Here is an 18,353-nt window from a genome sequence, read left to right on the forward strand (position 1 = left end):
TAACAACCCTACCGAGACATTAGGAGTCGCGGTGCTCATTTTGAAATTAATCGGACCCCAAATTACGATACTTTTTGGAGTGAGTTTACACTAGCTCCAAAACGTTTTCACAACCAGACTGGCGACGTACACCAAGCACCACCAGTACTAGTGGTTGTAGGGGTGGTGGTATGATGGTAGGGTAGTGTGGTAGTGTAGAGCTACTGCATCAATAATGGTGTGGTGCGATAGTGTAGTGCTAGTGTAGTGGTGATGGTGCGGTGGTAGTAAGGTGATGGTGGCAGTGTAGTGGCGATGGTGGGAGTAAGGTAATAGTGGTAGTGTAGTGGTGATGGCGTGGCTGTGGGGGTAAGGTAATGGTGATAGTGTAGTGGTGATGGTGTGGCGGTGGGAGTAAGGTGATGGTGGTGGTGTAGTGGTGGTGTGGCGGTGGTCGTAAGGTGTTGGTGATAGTGTAGTGGTGATGGTGTGGCGGTGGGAGTAAGGTGATGGTGGTAGTGTAGTTAGGTGGTATTGTGGTGGTGGTGGTGGTGGTATCGACAGTATGGTTACGATGACGGTGAGTGTGATTGTGGAGGCGGAGGAGAAATTATGGTTGTGGTGGTGACAGTATGGTTGCGGTGGTGACAGTATGGTTGTGGTGGTGACAGTATGGTTGCGGTGGTGACAGTATAGTTGCGGTTGGTAGTGACAGTATGGATGCGGTGGTAGCGAGAGTATGGTTGTGGTGGTGACAGTATTCTCGTGGTGGTAGTGACAGTACGGTTGTGGTGACAGTGTGGTTGTAGTGTGGTCGAGGCAGTGGGGTGGCGTTGGAAGTGTAATGGTGGTGGTGATAGCATAGTTGTGGTGTGGTAGAAACAATAAGGTGGTGGTGATAGCATTGTTGTGGTGTGGTGGTAAGGTAATGGTAGTAGGGATGGTATGTTTATGGTAATGTGATGTGGTACTGGGTTGATGATTATAGTGTGGTTGTTGTAGTGTGGTAGTATTGTGGAAGTTGGGTGAGGTAATGGTAGTCAGGTGTGGTAGTGGTAGTTGGGTGTGGTAATGGTAGTCAGGTGTGGTAGTGGTAGTTGGGTGTGGTAATGGTAGTCAGGTGTGGTAGTAGTAGTGGGGTGTAGTAGTGATAGTGGGCTGTAGTAGTGATAGTGGGTTGTAGTAGTGATAGTGGGGTGTAGTAGTGTAAGTGGGCTGTAGTAGTGATAATGGGCTGTAGTAGTGATAGTGGGGTGTAGTCGTGATAGTGGGCTGTAGTAGTGATAGTGGGGTGTGGTATGATAGTGGGGCTGTAGTAGTGATAGTGTAAGTGATAGTGGGCTGTAGTAGTGATAGTGGGCGATGTAGTAGTGATAGTGGGTGATGTGGGGGTGTAGAAAGGGTTGCAGCAGTGATAGTGGGTGTAGTAGTGATAGTGGGGTGTAGTGCAGTAGTGATAGTACGTGAAAGATAGTGGTGTGGTAGTGACAGTGGGAGTAGTGATGGCAGTAGTGATATGGGGTGAGTGATAGTGGGGAGTATGCGTAGTAGTGATAGGGCTGTAGTAGTGATAGTGGGCTGTAGTAGTGATAGTAAGTAGCAGTGATAGTGGGCCGCAGCGATAGTGCAGAAGTGATGTAGTAGTGATAGTGATGGGGCGATGTGTAGTGGGTGAAAAGTGATAGTGGTGCCGGCAGCGGATAATGTGTAGTGAGTGATAGTACAGTGATGCAGTGTGGGGTAGTGATAGTGGGGTGTAGTAGTGTGGTAGTGTAGTAGTGATAGTGGGGTGGTGCAGATAGTGGGGGCTGCAGTAGTGATAGTGGTGTAGTAGTGATAGTGGGTGTAGTAGTGATAGTGTAGTAGTGATAGTGGTTGCAGTAGGATAGTGGGCGTAGAAAGATAGTAGTGATAGTGGGCAGTATATAAATGCAGAGTGAGTAGTGATAGCGTAGTGACAGTGCAGTGATAATGGCAGCGATATAGCGTAGTGATAGTGAGCAGAAAGTGATATGTGGGCCGCAGTGATAGTAGTAGTAATGTAAGAGGATAGGAGGTGGCAGGATATAATGTAGTAGTGAATAGTATATAGTGGGGGCAGATGATAGTAGTAGCATAGAAAAATGTAGCAGTGATAGTGCAGTAGAAAATAACAGCAGTGACAGTAAAGTGTAGCAGTGAGTGATAGTGGGGTGCGCAGAGTGATAGCGGCAGTGATAATGGCAGTGACAGTGGGCTGTGGGGGTGTGGCAGTGGCCGTAATAGTGATAGTAATGTAGTAGGATAGTGGGCTGTAGTAGTGATAGTGGGGTGTGGTAGTGATAGTGGGTGTGTGGTAGGATGATATTGTGGGGTGTAGTGAGGGGTGATAGTAGTGATAGTGGTGGGCTGTAGTAGTGATAGTGGGCTGTAGTGAGTGGGTGCATAGTGGGCTGTAGTAGTAGTGATAGTAAATAAAGAAAGATAGTGTAATATGATAGTGGGCCGGTAGTAGTGATAGTGGGCATAGTGGTGGGGTGTAGTAGTGATAGTGGGGTGTAGTGATAGTGGTCAGAAATAGTGTGGGCTGTAGTAGTGATAGTGGGTTGTAGTAGTGATAGTGGGCTGTAGTAGTGATAGTGGTGGTGTGATAGTGGGGTATAGTAGTGATAGTGGGCTGTAGTAGTGATAGTGGGGTAAAGAAAGGATAGTGGGTGGTAGTGATAGTGGGGCTGTAGTAGTGATAGTGGGCTGGTAGTAACGATAGTGGGGTGTGGTAGTGATAGTGGGTGTGGTAGTGGATAGTGGGCCGTAGTAGTGATAGTATGGGCCGTAGTAGTGATAGTGGGCTGTAGTAGTGATAGTGGGGTGTGGTAGTGATAGTGAGGTGTGGTAGTGATAGTGGGCTGTAGTAGTGATAGTGGGCTGTAGTAGTGATAGTGGGCTGTAGTAGTGATAGTGGGCTGTAGTAGTGATAGTGGGCTGTAGTAGTGATAGTGGGGTGTGGTACTAGTAGTGAGGTGGCATCAGAGCCACACGGACAAGCAAGGCGACCTCAGTGGCGTGGAAAGCGCTAGCAGCTTGAAGCCCCCGAGGTGATGAATTGTTGAGTACTCCTCCCCCATGCCACAGGTGCCGCTGCTGGCCGGCGTGCCTCTCCCTTCACACTCCTGCACTTGCTTTCTAATCAACAACTCACACAAACTATACAATCAACAGTTTTGATGCCACCTTCTTGACACGTCTTCAGAAACAGGCAGCAGCAAAGTGCAGGAAATGAACACTTGACCGCAATACTCTCAGGTGAGCTGGACTGTACAGCCATTGTAATGACCGACCGTGTAATCTTCACCACTGATCCCGAGGACGCCGACTCAAGCAAAGTAAAACAGCTCATGGTAGTGACGAGCAAAAATCACTGTTAGTGAAGGTGTGTCGGTCAAACCAGTTATTCTTATGTCATATCTAAATCTATTACCCGGGTGATAAAGAATACAACGCTTGTAGTCTTTGGTTGTAAACGAGGAAAGCCAAGAGTTGAGATGTGGCCGTGGAAGCTATAGCAGGACGGCTTTGTCATTAGCTGAGAGAGGCACCGCGGTCGAGATTTCCCCTTATGATCTCCAAGCGCTTTTGCAAAAGCGTCAAGTTCTTCATGCTGATTCATAACTTCTGTCTAGACCTCTCAACTTCAAAACATGACGTACGCAAAGGGTGCTTCTTAATTTTGTTCTAATTTATCATTTCACCACTTATCAGCTTACTCGCCGTTCGGGCTGTTCTTTGTTACGACTTTCATTGTTCAGTGTTAGTGCAGGAGGAAACCGGAGTACCTGGAGAAACCTTGAGATGTTTGGTAAGACCACACTGGATAACACCTTTCTCAAATCCAACCCAGGGACCCGAACTCGCGACCGTAGTGGTGATACGCAAGTGCGCCACCGCTGTACCACAAACACCTACAAGAACTGCTAGTATAAGAAAACCATGCTGTTAAGGAACATAATATTCTCACAAATGTCATATGGACGTTACCAAGGAGGATATATGATTTACTCAGTCTCAGTCACAAATGTTGATTACCTCCGTTCTTATCGATAATACCGACTTTTGCCATACTAAAGGTATTCATATTTGTATCCAGCGGCCTCTACGCATCGTCCAGGGAACACACCAGGTCACTCAGAGCGAAAGCTTTTATTCCTGACGATATTTTGATAACAGATTCATCATGGTGAATGACTATATTTAAAAGGTAACACCTAACGCAAAGATAAGCTGTAACAAGATTACCAACGTGGAGGCCACACACCAGGGACAGTGGGTTAGTGCCTCCCACCACCCTACACCACTCAATTGAAATTTAAATTTAAATATTTTATTGACAACTAAAACTATTACATCAAAAGGACAGGGTAGAATAATACCACTCAAGGCACAGTCAACTACTAAGGTCCGTTCGCCTCTCCCCCTGAACTATGAACCCCGAGATTCAGACTCGTGAACCCAAAGCAGTAGACGGATACATTATTCTGTCCATAAATGCTTCGGATTCATGAGTCTGAATTTCGGGGTTCGTGGCTGAGAGAGAGGCGAACAGACTTTAGTAGTTGACTGTATACGGCGCTGAGTCCTCCGCCCCATACCACTCGATACACTTGTACTTTAATACGCACTTATACAACACCCACTTTATCACATTTAATAACGTCCGCTTCCCCATCGCTGTATAACTTCCACAAAGCCATTACTTTATAACATCCACTTCCCTATCACAAATAACATCCACTTAACGATCACTTAATGAGTGACCACAACACACTGGGAAAAAAATATTTACACCTTTACAAAAACCTGCGGAAGACTTCTCAGTGTAGCTCATGGTTACGGTACCCATCATCACCACAACACCTCCCAGTTAACAAAATATTCCGAGGTGGCCAGGTGGTAAACAGCGCCCACGACGATAACTTCCTCTCATTACCCATACCGGCATGTGCAATACCTTAATGTTCACGCCCTCCTGGTGCAACAAATTATGTTAACAGGAAATAGCGCCACACACCAGTAAGGGCAACGCCACGTATCTGACGAAAGTGTCACATAGCAATAAGGGAAGTGCCACGTAACATAGGTGAAACATTGTCACGCATCACTGTGACAAACAACTGTTGTGACGGATAATGCCGTATCATCATAACAATCCGTCACAGGACTCCGGCTCCGCTATTCAGACCCAATGAAATCACGTTTCTTTTGCCAGGACTTAGGGCCATATTTTATTAACTCTTCCTCTGGGACACACCCCTCTCTTCCCCATCACCCTTCACCTACCCCTTCTTCCGTCCCTCTCATTATCCCCGCTCATAACCTTCCCACCCCAGCTGTTGAATAATGAAAATAAAAACTCTTTAAGTAATTCTTTAGGTGGAAGTTATAAGACCAGCCAAGTCTGCGTCTGTCACCAGGACACACAGGGAGGCAGCAGTGATGGAGGAATGAGGAAGATGGAGACGGTGCCCGAGGCTGGAAAATAATATATGCAGGAAAGAAAGGTAAATTAGGAAGTGGAGCGTAGAAATAAAGAAGCGGATAGACTGTGAAAGAAGTTGGATAATGGAATGGAAAGTATTGTGACGAGAGGTTAGATACATGATAAAGTGAGGGACATTAAAGAGACTTGTAAGGACGGAGTGCCCAGCGTGCGCGCACAAACATACAGCGATGCAGTCTACTGCATCCTGCTACTCTCGTGTTCATAAAGCCTGAAGTTGCCAGCTAGGGAGAGACGTCCATACGCCACCAGAAATTACATTATGGCAACGCTATCTATTATTTCATACTGTTATTTCCTACACTAACATGAGACTGTAGCGTATGCATACCAAATATGTTTGCTACATCAATTTATGAATGCGCTAACAATATTTGTTTATCAGAGTTGATTATGTAAGCTAAAAACGTATTCACGTAGTTGATTATACAAGTAAAATATATTTACTCTTGTTGATTGAAAATGCTGAACATAATGCATTTCCAAGTTTGTTTACAGTTCGGTTGACATAACTGTTTCAACATTGAGATTTCTATCAAACTTGAGGACAGGTAAGTGCACTGACGTCATGTGTTGCTTCAAGGCCAATCATTAGTGAGGACAAATTGGGTGTTGACACCAAGTATGGCTTTATGAATGTGGCCGAGTACATGTAAGGGCAGAGACTGTATAACACCAAATTGCAGATCTTTTTTTTAACGTGCTTCGCTTCTTCGAATAAATAAATCCTGGTATGAAACACTCTTCAAGTCTTCAGGTTACGTCTACTTTACAACGATGTTTTTTCTGAGTTGATTAGACATGGATAAAATTTGGCAGCTTCACATTCACGTCTAGTTCTTTTAAATTAATATTCAGCCTGGTTTACCACTACTAGATCAGTTCTGCCAGCCACAATTCGCCACGAAAGAGAATCACAACCTGAAACAAGTGACCGTCAACCAAACGTTTTCTTTAACTAAAAACACACAAACAGACAAACAGGCAATTCTAAGGTGTCCACTTAAAGATAATGTCAGCGGGATACAAATGAATCATAAACGTGTTTCATCATAACACACATACACATACAGCTGACCTAAATATTAAACCATAAGTTCGTCACCGAATCAAACTTAGGAACAAAACATGACAAACAACCTACACTAGTCTCTAAAAACACAAAGCAAGTATGCCACCATTAAACACGAGACAATGGGTCAAGTTCTTGCGCTAAATATTCTTGCATATTGGTGATGTATATAGGGAACACACCTAACTGGTTTATTTAAGCTAAATCATTATATAATTGACATGAAAACGCTGTCAGCCTAACACTAAGACTTTACCTTAATTACATATGTTTCCTTAACATCAAGTCAAACAAAATAATCTTTAAGAATCTGAGTGAATCCCGACCGTCACTCTCAAAAGGAACTTATCAAGAACCACAGCGGAGATGAGCTTTTAATATCTTTCTTGAGCTGTCCTTAGTTGCGTCTACTATTATACTAAACCAACAAACTTCTATGACGATTTTACGAAATATCCATCCTCTCTACACTAGGAGAGGCAAGAGGCAGGAGGGCAGAGCAACCATGGCGTTACTTGGTGCAGGGGAGAACAACACCCCCTCCCCAGACGCCCTGCCATCGTGGGGCGCAGATGAGAGTAACCCCGTTTTAAGTCCACGGTATTCAAATCAGCCTCTTTATTTCCCTCAGAATTCATAGCACGGGCGACCTGCGCTCTTGAGAGGGTCCACCAACCCTTCCCTGGCACTTCAAAGGCGGGAAGAGATTGAAGTCTACTGATGGGTGCAAGGTTTTAAGGGAGAGTGAACCGTAGGGTGGCAGGATCTACAGTTCACTGGGATCTGACGGAGGGCACGAACATGCTCCACTGACGGTGAACTGTAACACTATGGTACTGAAGACCCCCATAGAGCTCTTTATAGATAGGACTACTGCGGTATGGTGAGTGGTGGTGTGGTTAGTGGTGTGGTGAGTGGTGGTGGTGTGGTGAGTAGTGGTGGTGTGGTGAGTAGTGGTGGTGAGGTGAGTAGTGGTGGTGTGGTGAGTAGTGGTGGTGTGGTGAGTAGTGGTGGTGTGGTGAGTAGTGGTGGTGTGCTGAGTGCTGGTGGTGTGGTGAGTGGAGTGGTGGTGGTGGTGGTGGTGAGTGGTGGTGGTGTGAGTAGTGGTGGTGTGGTGGTGGTGTGGTGTGGTGAGTGGTGGTGGTGTGGTGGTGGTGGTGGTGTGGTGGTGGTGTGGTGTGGTGGTGGTGGTGTGGTGGTGCTGGTGGTGTGGTGGGGTGTGGTGGTGTGGTGGTGGTTGGGTGGTGGTGGTGGTTGTGGTGGTAGTGGTGGTGTGGTGAGTAGTGGTGGTGTGGTGAGTAGTGGTGGTGAGGTGAGTAGTGGTGGTGTGGTGAGTAGTGGTGGTGTGGTGAGTAGTGGTGGTGTGGTGAGTAGTGGTGGTGTGGTGAGTGGTGGTTCTGTAGCATGGTGTGTGGTGGTATTATGGTATTGTCAGTGGTAGTGGTATGGTATGGCGAGTGGTGGTACTCCTCATCAGTAAGGCTATTTATTAACTTTGCCATCATCTTCATCACTAATTATGTTACTACTGCCAATGATTTTTTTTTACGGGAAATATTGGCCCACCCGGGCACAGGTCACTGACCCACATCGGGGCCTGGGGGCGAAAATATAATAATAATAATAATAATAATAATAATAATAATAATAATAATAATAATAATAATAATAATAATAATAATAATAATAATAATAATAATAATTCATAGCAAATAAAATTTATAAAAAAATACAAAATTAAAATAAAATTAAATAATAATGATAATAATAACAATAACAACACTGTAATAATAATAATAATAATAATAATAATAATAATAATAATAATAATAATAATAATAATAATTCATAGCAAATAAAATTTATAAAAAAATACAAAATTAAAATAAAATTAAATAATAATGATAATAATAACAATAACAACACTGTAATAATAATAATAATAATAATAATAATAATAATAATAATAATAATAATAAAGAGCCATAAAAAAGATCAATAGTGAAAAACAATATATGTATGTTGTGTTGTCAAAGTAAGAGAAACAATTGAGACCCTGCAAGTGTGTGTAAATGAGGCAGAAAGTCAGATCAGCAACCAGGGACTTGGTCACAATTTCGTGATGCCATATGGCAGCAGGGTCTACCATTAGACAACACATTAAGCTTCCAATATCTTCCCAGGAGGTAGTACCTCCCTGTTTGATAGCAGCCTACTACCTACTACCATCTATGCAGAATTTTTTTTTATATAAATTTTACACAGACAAATAATTTAACTGACAGCAACAACAACAACGACAAAACATTAATACTCATGAAAAGAATAACTAGTGACACCCATAAAAAATAAATAAATTAACTGAATCTTTTAGACGCGACTTCAAGTTACCGGAAGTAATGAATTGGCATTCGAATGTCAAGGTTTATGTATTCGTTGTAAATTCCTGTAATGAGGGCATGTGATAATGAGGGCATGTGATAATGGGGGCATGTGATAATGAGGGCATGTGATAATGAGGGCATGTGATAATGAGGGCATGTGATACTGAGGGCATGTGATACTGAGGGCATGTGATAATGAGGGCATGTGATAATGAGGGCAAGTGATACTGAGGGTGATGCATGTGTGATGCAGGGCATGTGATAATGAGGGGCATGTGATGTGAGGGGCAGTGATAATGAGGGCAAAGTGATGGGGGCATGTGATACTGAGGGCATGTGATAATGGGGGCATGTGATGCTGAGGGCATGTGATGTGAGGCATGTGATGCAAGTGATACTGAGGCATGTGATGCTGAGGGCATGTGATGCTGAGGGCATGTGATGTGGGGGCATGTGATGTGGGCAAGTGTGCTGGGGCATGTGATAATGAAGGCATGCGATGAGGGCATGTGTGTGTGGGGGCATGTGATGTGAGGGTGTGTGATGCTGAGGTATGTGATGAGGGCAAGTGATACTGAGAGCATGTGATACTGAGGGCATGTGATAATGAGGGCATGTGATAATGAGGGCAAGTGATACTGAGAGCATGTGATGAGGGCAAGTGATACTGAGAGCATGTGATGAGGGCATGTGATAATGAGGGCAAGTGATACTGAGAGCATGTGATGAGGGCATGTGATACTGAGGGCATATAATCATGAGGGCAAGTGATAATGAGAGGGTCAATATCTCGTCATCAACAGTAAACTGAAAACTCACGATGAAGTATTGGTTTTCTTCAGAATCAAGGGAGTACAGGGTACGTTTTCTACACAAACGAGTAAATTTTTTCTTTACTATCAAGCCAATATTTATATATTTTTTTATTTATAACCAAGCGAGTATATTTTCTTAACTATCGCATGAATATTTTTTTTTTAATTTCGTAAACCAAAATGCTCACTAATGAGAAGCGGCAAAAAACCTTACTTACGACGTTAATTACCTGTTGAAGAAGTAATTACTACTTCAATTTTTCAGGATGGGTGGGAATAGTCAATTAAATACTTGACTTAATGGCTTACGCAGTTCATCTAAAATTTTCTTTTTCTGACTTGAGTTCACTATAAACAAATTCTCAATACACGTTAATTTTTTATTTACATTATAAACAAAGTCTCAGTAAGCTAATCTTTAATTTGTTATTTTATTTTTTAATAAATAGGCATTGTGAGCATTTGCATGGATAATTTTAATTAAGTTAATACAAATTTATGGAAATATTTTATCAATAGCATGAAAGTCCGCCACATGTCGTAGTGTACAGGGTGATCCACCAACCAGAGACCAGTACTGTTGACGGACTAGATGACCCCCTGTGTTGTATACTAAAGTAATATGATATTTCAGATGTCAGTGTAAACCAGTTTTGGAGTAGGAAGGCGATACATAAATTACTCAACGATATAACAACCTGAAACCCAACTGTGGAAGTAAAACACTTCCTGACATGCAGATAAGTCAGAACCTTCCCAGTAGTTTAGAGCAAGTAAAGAAAAAGCGTGTTCTTTTCCGTTAAGCTGTATTTTCCTCCATTGACAGCCGCTTGTGGGTTTTTTAACAGTTATCATTATTTCCATAAGCTTACAAAATTGGAATATGGAAATTGAACAGTGAAAAAAATAAATATATATATTAATTCGCAAAGCTGACAAGGCTTAAGCCGGAATTTGCAAAGTTAGCCGATGCCGAGTGTTGCAGCGCCCTCGTATATATGGCGTCCCTTGGAGACACAGACTTCTAACCTAACTTATAAAACCCAGTTCAAGGCGCCAAAAAGACGACCTCGTTAAATAAAGCAACCATATGCGCTGTCCCTGGCTACAGTACTCAGCCTTTTTCACCACAGATGAGCATTAATTTACTGCAGTATTCGCCAAATTATATTGTGTTTCATCTTTAGTAAGTTTAATGCAGGGCGGCAGAGACTGTGAGTGGTTGTAATGCTGGCTGATTAACGGATTAGTTGGCTGGCTGGTTGATTGGCTGGATGACAACCGGCGGATTGGCTGGCATTCTGGCTGCATGGCTTGCTGACTGGATGGCTTCCTGTTGACACGTCTTGCTGACTGGATGGCTTCCTGTTGACAAGGCTTGCTGACTGGATGGCTTGATATTGACAAGGCGTTATTGACTGGATGGCTTCCTGTTGACAAGGCTTGCTGACTGGATGGCTTCCTGTTGACACGGCTTGCTGACTGGATGGCTTCCTGTTGACAAGGCTTGCTGACTGGATGGCTTCCTGTTGACACGGCTTGCTGACTAGATGGCTTGCTGTTGACACGGCTTGTTGACTGGATGGCTTGCTGTTGACACGGCTTGGACTGGATGGCTTGCTGTTGACACGGCTTGTGACTGGATGGCTTCCTGTTGACAAGGCTTGCTGACTGGATGGCTTCCTGTTGACACGGCTTGCTGACTAGATGGCTTGCTGTTGACACGGCTTGTTGACTGGATGGCTTGCTGTTGACACGGCTTGTTGACTGGATGGCTTGCTGTTGACACGGCTTGTTGACTGGATGGCTTGCTGTTGACACGGCTTGCTGACTGGAGGACTTGCTGGTTAGATGTCATGCTATATACACAACTTGCCGTTTGCATGGGTCATGTTTACATAATTTGCTGGGTGGATGGATTGCCGTTTATATGGTTTGCAATCTGGATGACCTTAAGCGGTCCTGCAAGTTTCAACAGGAGAGAAAGCCACGACTTCCCTTTCCCATGTTACAGACTCTGGGCTAAGAGGGGCCAACCTTACGTAGGATGCCAATCCTTCACGCTCCTAACTGGAAAGTCGTGTGTACTTACAAAACATGTGAAAAAAGTGTACTCTTTCACACACACACACACACACACACACACCAATGTTACACCTCACCTCTCAAAACTGTAGTGCTAGGCCCACCTTTCACAAAAATCCGTCTACGCTTCCATTTTCTGAGAGTGGCTGAACTTGTCTACAGATCCATTTTCTAGCAGCGTCGCCAGAATGTCTCTTTGAACTTCATTAAACAGCATTTCATCTTGCGTCACATGTTCACCTTTAACAATGAGGGGAGAAAAAATAATTCTCTTTTCAAAGCTCTTCAACAAAATTCAAAAACAGCAATGAGGTAGTTGTTCATCGTCCCGACGCCCAGAGTAAACTAAGCCGTCTAACACAGCCAGGCAGTCAGCCCCAGCGCTGGTGGGGAGGTTAACCACTGAAATATTCACGTGACGTCACAGCTTACGTCACTTCCGCTCCAAGATGGCGGCCGCAGGTAGAACTCCTCTGACATTTATAAAGCTATCTGATCAGAGGGAGACAGGCGAGAACCCACCATAAGGATCATTAGCCGGGATAAAAGCCATGGCATTCTTGAGCCGTACAGACTCCACCTGAATAGTTTTGTCTTGCGCCCAACAGGAGGGGTCTCGAGAGTGCGTGACATTTGGTCTCGACAGATTTCAGTGAATATTTTAGACCCAGGGCCTGCGTAGCCTGGGCGCTGGGGCGGGGCGGTCACAGCCTCGTTAGATTCAACACTGGCTCCAACAGTTGCTGCTGCCCCCTTTACCAAGCCGGGAGGAGGGTGAAGGGATAATGAGCATAATCATGTTATGATAAGAACGAAATTATAATTATGATGGGTATGACGACAAAACGATTTGATGACCGTTATGACGAACGGATGATTTGATGATGAATGTGACCAAGTTTTGATAACTAGAGATAAAATTGATTTGATGATTATGATAATATAAATAATGACTAATAATTATGGTGAAAGGAAAATTAAACGATAATAAAGATGATAGGATGATTAGATAAAGGTTACAAGGCAGATGTGTTAAAAACAAGGAGGAGGAGGAGTGAATTGAGAGAACAACAACGAGGAAGCCCCCAAAATCATAATTAACGAAATGAAGCACAAACAAAAAAAAATCAGCAGAAATCTACAAAAAGTACAGTAGAAAGAGAATGAAACAGGAAAAAAACAAAGAAAAGAGAGAAGATAAGGAAACATTCTGAGTGTGACCCCAGGAGAGAGAGAGAGAGAGATGGCAGTTAACATCCGGCTAAGCTCTAGCATCCCAAACACTGACATTTAAACTAATACTGAATTATGCCGTCTGCTCCTCCCGCTCCCTGCCTCCTCGCTACACCTGTGCTACCCAGCCAGTTCCACGGAGACCTGTATGCGCTGGTACTCCTGTTACAATTTTCACCCTTTAGACAGTTAATTAGGAATAAATGTGTAATAACGGAACAGTGTTATGTAGTGTGGGCTCTCCAACAGCTACGAAATTTCCATCAGAGCAAAACAAGAATGTAGATACATTTGGTATTGATCTAAAAATCTAGCATAAATAAGTCATGCAATCCAAATTTTAAATCTTATATAATATTCCAACACAATCAAATCATACAATAGACTCAACATTTAAATTCTATGTATAATTCTGCAGTACATATACCGTGCCCACATCCTACGCTCACACACCTAATTCTACTCACGGTCAGTTAACTTCACAAAAAAAAAAAATTATATATATATATATATATATATATATATATATATATATATATATATATATATATATATATATATATATATATATATATATATATATATATATTCCTCGTAACCCAAAATAACAATAATCAGTCATTTTAACGAACATTTTAGGCAAGGTAATTTTCAGAGTTCCTCACCAATACTTGGGTCAACATGTCCAAAACTCGCGGCTCAACACCTCATTTATTTCACATTAATGTCTAACATCACATTACATCAACTAAGAGTCGTATACACCTCCAGGCGAGCTACGATCTGCTACAGAAAGTGTCATTTACTGTCTGATTAACTCTAGAGAACTAATGAGCTGTGCCATTAGTCGTAGTAATATTACGCTGGGTTACGGTATGTAAGAACCTGACGATTACTTTACATGGTGAAACGCTCCCTTAATGACAAGACTGAGACGGGGATACACATACGGTGAAAATTCCTCGTAACTGAAGACGTAGGGATGTAACTGAATGATTGAGTTAAAGCACACAAAAAAAATATATACATTGTGGCTCACCCTTCACTAGATACGTTCACTCAGGTCCAGTTAGCGGCAATGTGGATACAGAAAATTTGATATTAAACCTCCCGCACAAAAGGATGCGGTGTGAAAAGGTACTGCACTCGACGCCCTTAATTTTTCCCAGCAGTAAAACTAGATACCCACCTATAGTTGGGTGAACTGGGGATGCCCTGAGTGAGAAACAGCGGCCATTAAGGCAGAAGACGAGCTCTTGTATCCTCTCAGCCACCGCACTCCTTCAGGATCAGTCAAACGATAAAATTTCCTTAATTTCGTAACAATTGTTAAGTGAATGTCTCTGAACAATGTAAAGTCGCAGAGAAATTTTTATGCTGGCTTTGAAATTTAAATTGGTGCCTTAACTTGTGTAAACCAGTTCGATTTATTTACACATCTTTGCTTACGAGGAATCTTCACCGTAGGAATCTTTGTGAATGTGACCCCTGCATCATAACTTAGGCCTGGTAAAGGGACGTAAATTCCATCAATATTCTGAAACACAGCAGAGATATATGGGAGTAGGGCGTTATATATGTATGTATCCCTGTACAAAATATTAACAAGATTCGCCGAGGCTTCTGACAGTTGCTGATTGGAGAGCAAAATTCTGTACGTTCGAATGTATCCTAGAGCAGTATAAATTCAGCGAGGCCACGGAAAAAATATTTACTGTGTGTGTGTGTGTGTGTGTGTGTGTGTGTGTGTGTGTGTATATGCATGTATGTGTGTGTATGTGCATATATGTGTGTGTGTGTGTGTGTGTATATGCATGTATGTGTGTATGTATATATGCATGTATGTGTGTGTGTATATGCATGTATGTGTGTGTATGTGCATATATGTGTGTGTGTGTGTGTGTGTGTGTGTGTGTGTATATGCATGTCATGTATGTGTGTGTGTGTATGCCCCAAATACACATATGTTCAGAGTATAAATAGATTGTGATCAATATAACGTGAATTAGACTTATCCACTTAACAAACAAGAGACATAAGACGAACGAAAATACACTGAGACCCATAAACTGGGAGACGAAACAAATAACCAATTAAGGGCCAATTAGGGACAGAACAATTCTAACATCACACTGCCATCCCTAGATCCACCAATTAGCGCCAAACAAGCAACCATCAGACCTATCTTCCGTGAAACACCAATTAAGGGACCACACATACACACCAAACATCATTAGAACTACCCCCGAGAACCACCAATTAAGGGTGTCAAACAAGCTAACTACCCTGTGGTGTATGTGTAACCAAAACGGTCAGAGAGAGGTGGGGGAGATCAGGAGCCGCCAGGTAAGGTGCTCCTGAATTAACAATTTGTCTATTAGAGGCTGTAAAGGTGATAAACGCCTTCATGTGTTGTGGTCTCCGGCTCAGTGCTTCGTGATCAGCGGTTCGGTTCTCTGATTTAGTCTTTGATGAAGCGCGGTCTCTTCTTGTCTTGGCCTGTTTTTTGCCCTCGCCCAGTCACTGTGCTACTGTGTTGTGTGGTCAGTTGCCTCTTTGGCTCCGTCAGTTGTGGTCTCAGACTCTGGCCTTATTGGTCTCGAGTTCACTGTGTGTGTGTGTCCTTTGTCTTCACTAGGCCACTGTGCTAGCTGGGGGTGGTCGGTCTTGGTGTTGGCTTAGTTGTGGTCATTGTGTTCGATAAGACAATTTTCTATCTACTTTCTTTTTTCGGGAAATTCTGAACAGTAAACGATTTCATTACCACCATAAGCGTATAAAAAATCTCAGTAATTCTCATCTCAAAATAATACCCAAAATGACTCTCACTTGACAGATCAGTCAGTAAATCTACGAGTACTATTCACTTTACCACACTCACCACACCAGTCAACAACCTACTCACTACTACTACTACTACTTTGCTGTCACTCGGAATCGAGCATGACGATCATCCAGCTATGGTACAATGATATGAGTTATTAGGGATGTCACCTAGGTTGGTGAGTTTTGAGGTGACTAAAGAGGCCGATACGGGACCCACAGGGTCGTCCACATTCGTTGCAAATGTGGAGGGCTGCATCTAGTGCGGGAGGGAAGGTGGCAGCGTCTTTCCGGCGTTGGCGCTTGTCTGCCTCGGTTTGCAGTCGGGCTAACTCGAAAGTATTGGCACCTTCTCGTGAGATGCTCCTCCAAGCGTTACGATGCGGAGTAATCGACTCGCAGGTGAGGGGGTCGATTTGGCACTTTTTCAGGTTCATCTTAAGACTATCCTTATACCTTTTCAATTGCCCGCCGGCGTTACTATTCGTTAGGTGACTGTCGTCCATGCGGGTAACATGGTCAGTCCAGCATAGCTGTTCATGGATAATGATAGCCTCGATGCCCCTAAAGTTGGTGTCAGCAAGAACACCGGCATTTGTTCTTGTCTTCCCAGCAAACTCGGAGGATGGAACGTAGACTACGTTGATGAAAGTTTTCAAGTGCTTTGAGGTGCTTCCTGTATGTGACCCATGTCTCACTGCCATATAGCAGGGTGGGGAGGACCACTGCTTGATATACATGCAGCTTTGTAGATAATTTCAGCTCCCTACAGCTGGAGACACGATTTCGGAGTCCGCCAAAGGGTTGATATGCACATCTGATCCAGTGCTGAATTTCTTCATCGATGTCTGTGGTGGTGGACAGGTGGGAGCCCAGATACCGAAAGTGGGTAATATTAGAGAGGGTAGTACCGTTAAACTGGATGGATGGTGGAGGTGTGTCTGAGCCTGGGGCAGGTTGAAAGATAATCCGAGTCTTATGTGAAGGTTACTAGTGTGCCCTGGAGAATGCAGTGATGGCTAGGGAAACACTGAGTAACACTGAGTTCGTTTATTGTGGATGAGAGAAATACAAGCGGTGACCAGCATGTGCCATGCACAGCTCACACAGTCAGACTGAGGCGCCTTGCCATATGGCAGCCTCGGGGCAATGTTGCCACATAACACGTGCAGTGTTGCCACGTGATAATATATATAAATACTACTCGGCACAGTAGCTTATGTACAGGGTTGCTACTCGGCACAGTAGCTTATATACATAACCTACATTATGTACATTCACCTCAAGGCTGAAATGCGCATACGCATCTGCGTAGGTGTTAGGATCTCCTGTAGGTCATGTTCAGTGTGAGCAACAAGGTTGAGGTCGTCTGCATACTGAAGTTCAGTAATGGAAGCTGCCAACACCTTTGTTTTTGCCCGGAGTCATCTTAAGTTGAAAAGGCCCCCCTTCACCCGGTACTCGATGTCCACCCCGCCGGCTAAATTGGCACTGGCACGAGTAAGGAAGGCAGCCAAGAAAATGGAAAAGAGAGTTGGTGCCAGTTCACACCCTTGTTTAACCCGTTTGGATGGGGAAGAACTTAGACTGGGCTCCGTTGTGCAAGACACTGCCGTTCATGCCATCAAGCCGTTGCCTCACAATGGCAATGAATTATGATAGGCAGCCAAAACGGCTGAGGGTCCACCAGAGGGTTCCCTGTTGACCGAGTAGAAGGCCTTGGTTAGGTCGATGAAAGCCACGTATAGTTCACGACTCTGTTCTCTGCACTTTTCCTGTATCTGGCAGGCAGCAAAGATCATGTCAGTGGTGCCACGTTATGGTCTAAAACCACATTGAGATACTGGGAGGAAGTTTTCTGCCTCAGGAAGGAGTCTGTTTAGGAGGACTCAGGCGATAATCTTGCCATCTACAAAGAGCAGCAAGAACCCACGGTAGTTGCCACAGTCTGACCGGTCTCCTTTGTTCTTATAAATATTGACAATGGAAGCATCCTTAAGAGCTTGGGGCATTTCCTCCTTTTCCCAAATATTCTCCAGGAAAGAGTGGAGACGGTTGGTAAGCAGAGGTCCTCCTACCTTATACACCTCGGCTGGGATTCCATCAGGCCCTGAGGCTTTGTTATTTTTCATCTGTTTGATAGCAGTAGTTACCTCATTCAGGGATGGAGGATAGCTGAGGTGGGTCAGCTCTAGCTGTTGAGGGACCTGCTGGGTAGTCAGGAAATCCACATTGGTGTTTCGGTTGAGCCATGAATGGTAGTGCTCTTTCCAGCGATGAAGGAGGCCTTTATCGTCTTTAATTATGAAGATACCGTCAGATGAGCGGAGGGGGGCTGCGCTACGAGTGGTTGGCCCATAAAATATTTTAATGGAATTGAAAAATTCGCGCATCTTGTGCTACTCTGCATGTTTTTGTATTTCACCTGC

The 18,353-nt window shown here is 43.7% G+C and overlaps 1 protein-coding gene across 16 annotated transcripts in view; it reads right to left on the reverse strand.

The window, feature by feature from the left end:
• LOC121868794 (CUGBP Elav-like family member 4) overlaps positions 1-18,353 on the reverse strand; it is a 227,719-nt gene that overhangs the window by 79,503 nt on the left and 129,863 nt on the right. For 2 of the 16 annotated variants that reach the window (XM_042369728.1, XM_042369726.1), the window contains exon 1: positions 11,973-12,223. The exons of 12 other annotated variants lie outside the window; for them this stretch is intronic. The gene's annotated coding sequence lies outside the window, so the exon portion shown is untranslated. Of the gene's footprint in view, positions 1-11,945; positions 12,224-18,353 lie in introns of those variants that run through there. 2 more of the 16 variants (XM_042369727.1, XM_042369725.1) reach the window with 1 other exon arrangement.

Source organism: Homarus americanus, unplaced genomic scaffold (assembly GCF_018991925.1).
Source record: "Homarus americanus isolate GMGI-L3 unplaced genomic scaffold, GMGI_Hamer_2.0 scaffold30535, whole genome shotgun sequence".
Classification (NCBI taxonomy): Eukaryota; Metazoa; Arthropoda; class Malacostraca; order Decapoda; family Nephropidae; genus Homarus; species Homarus americanus.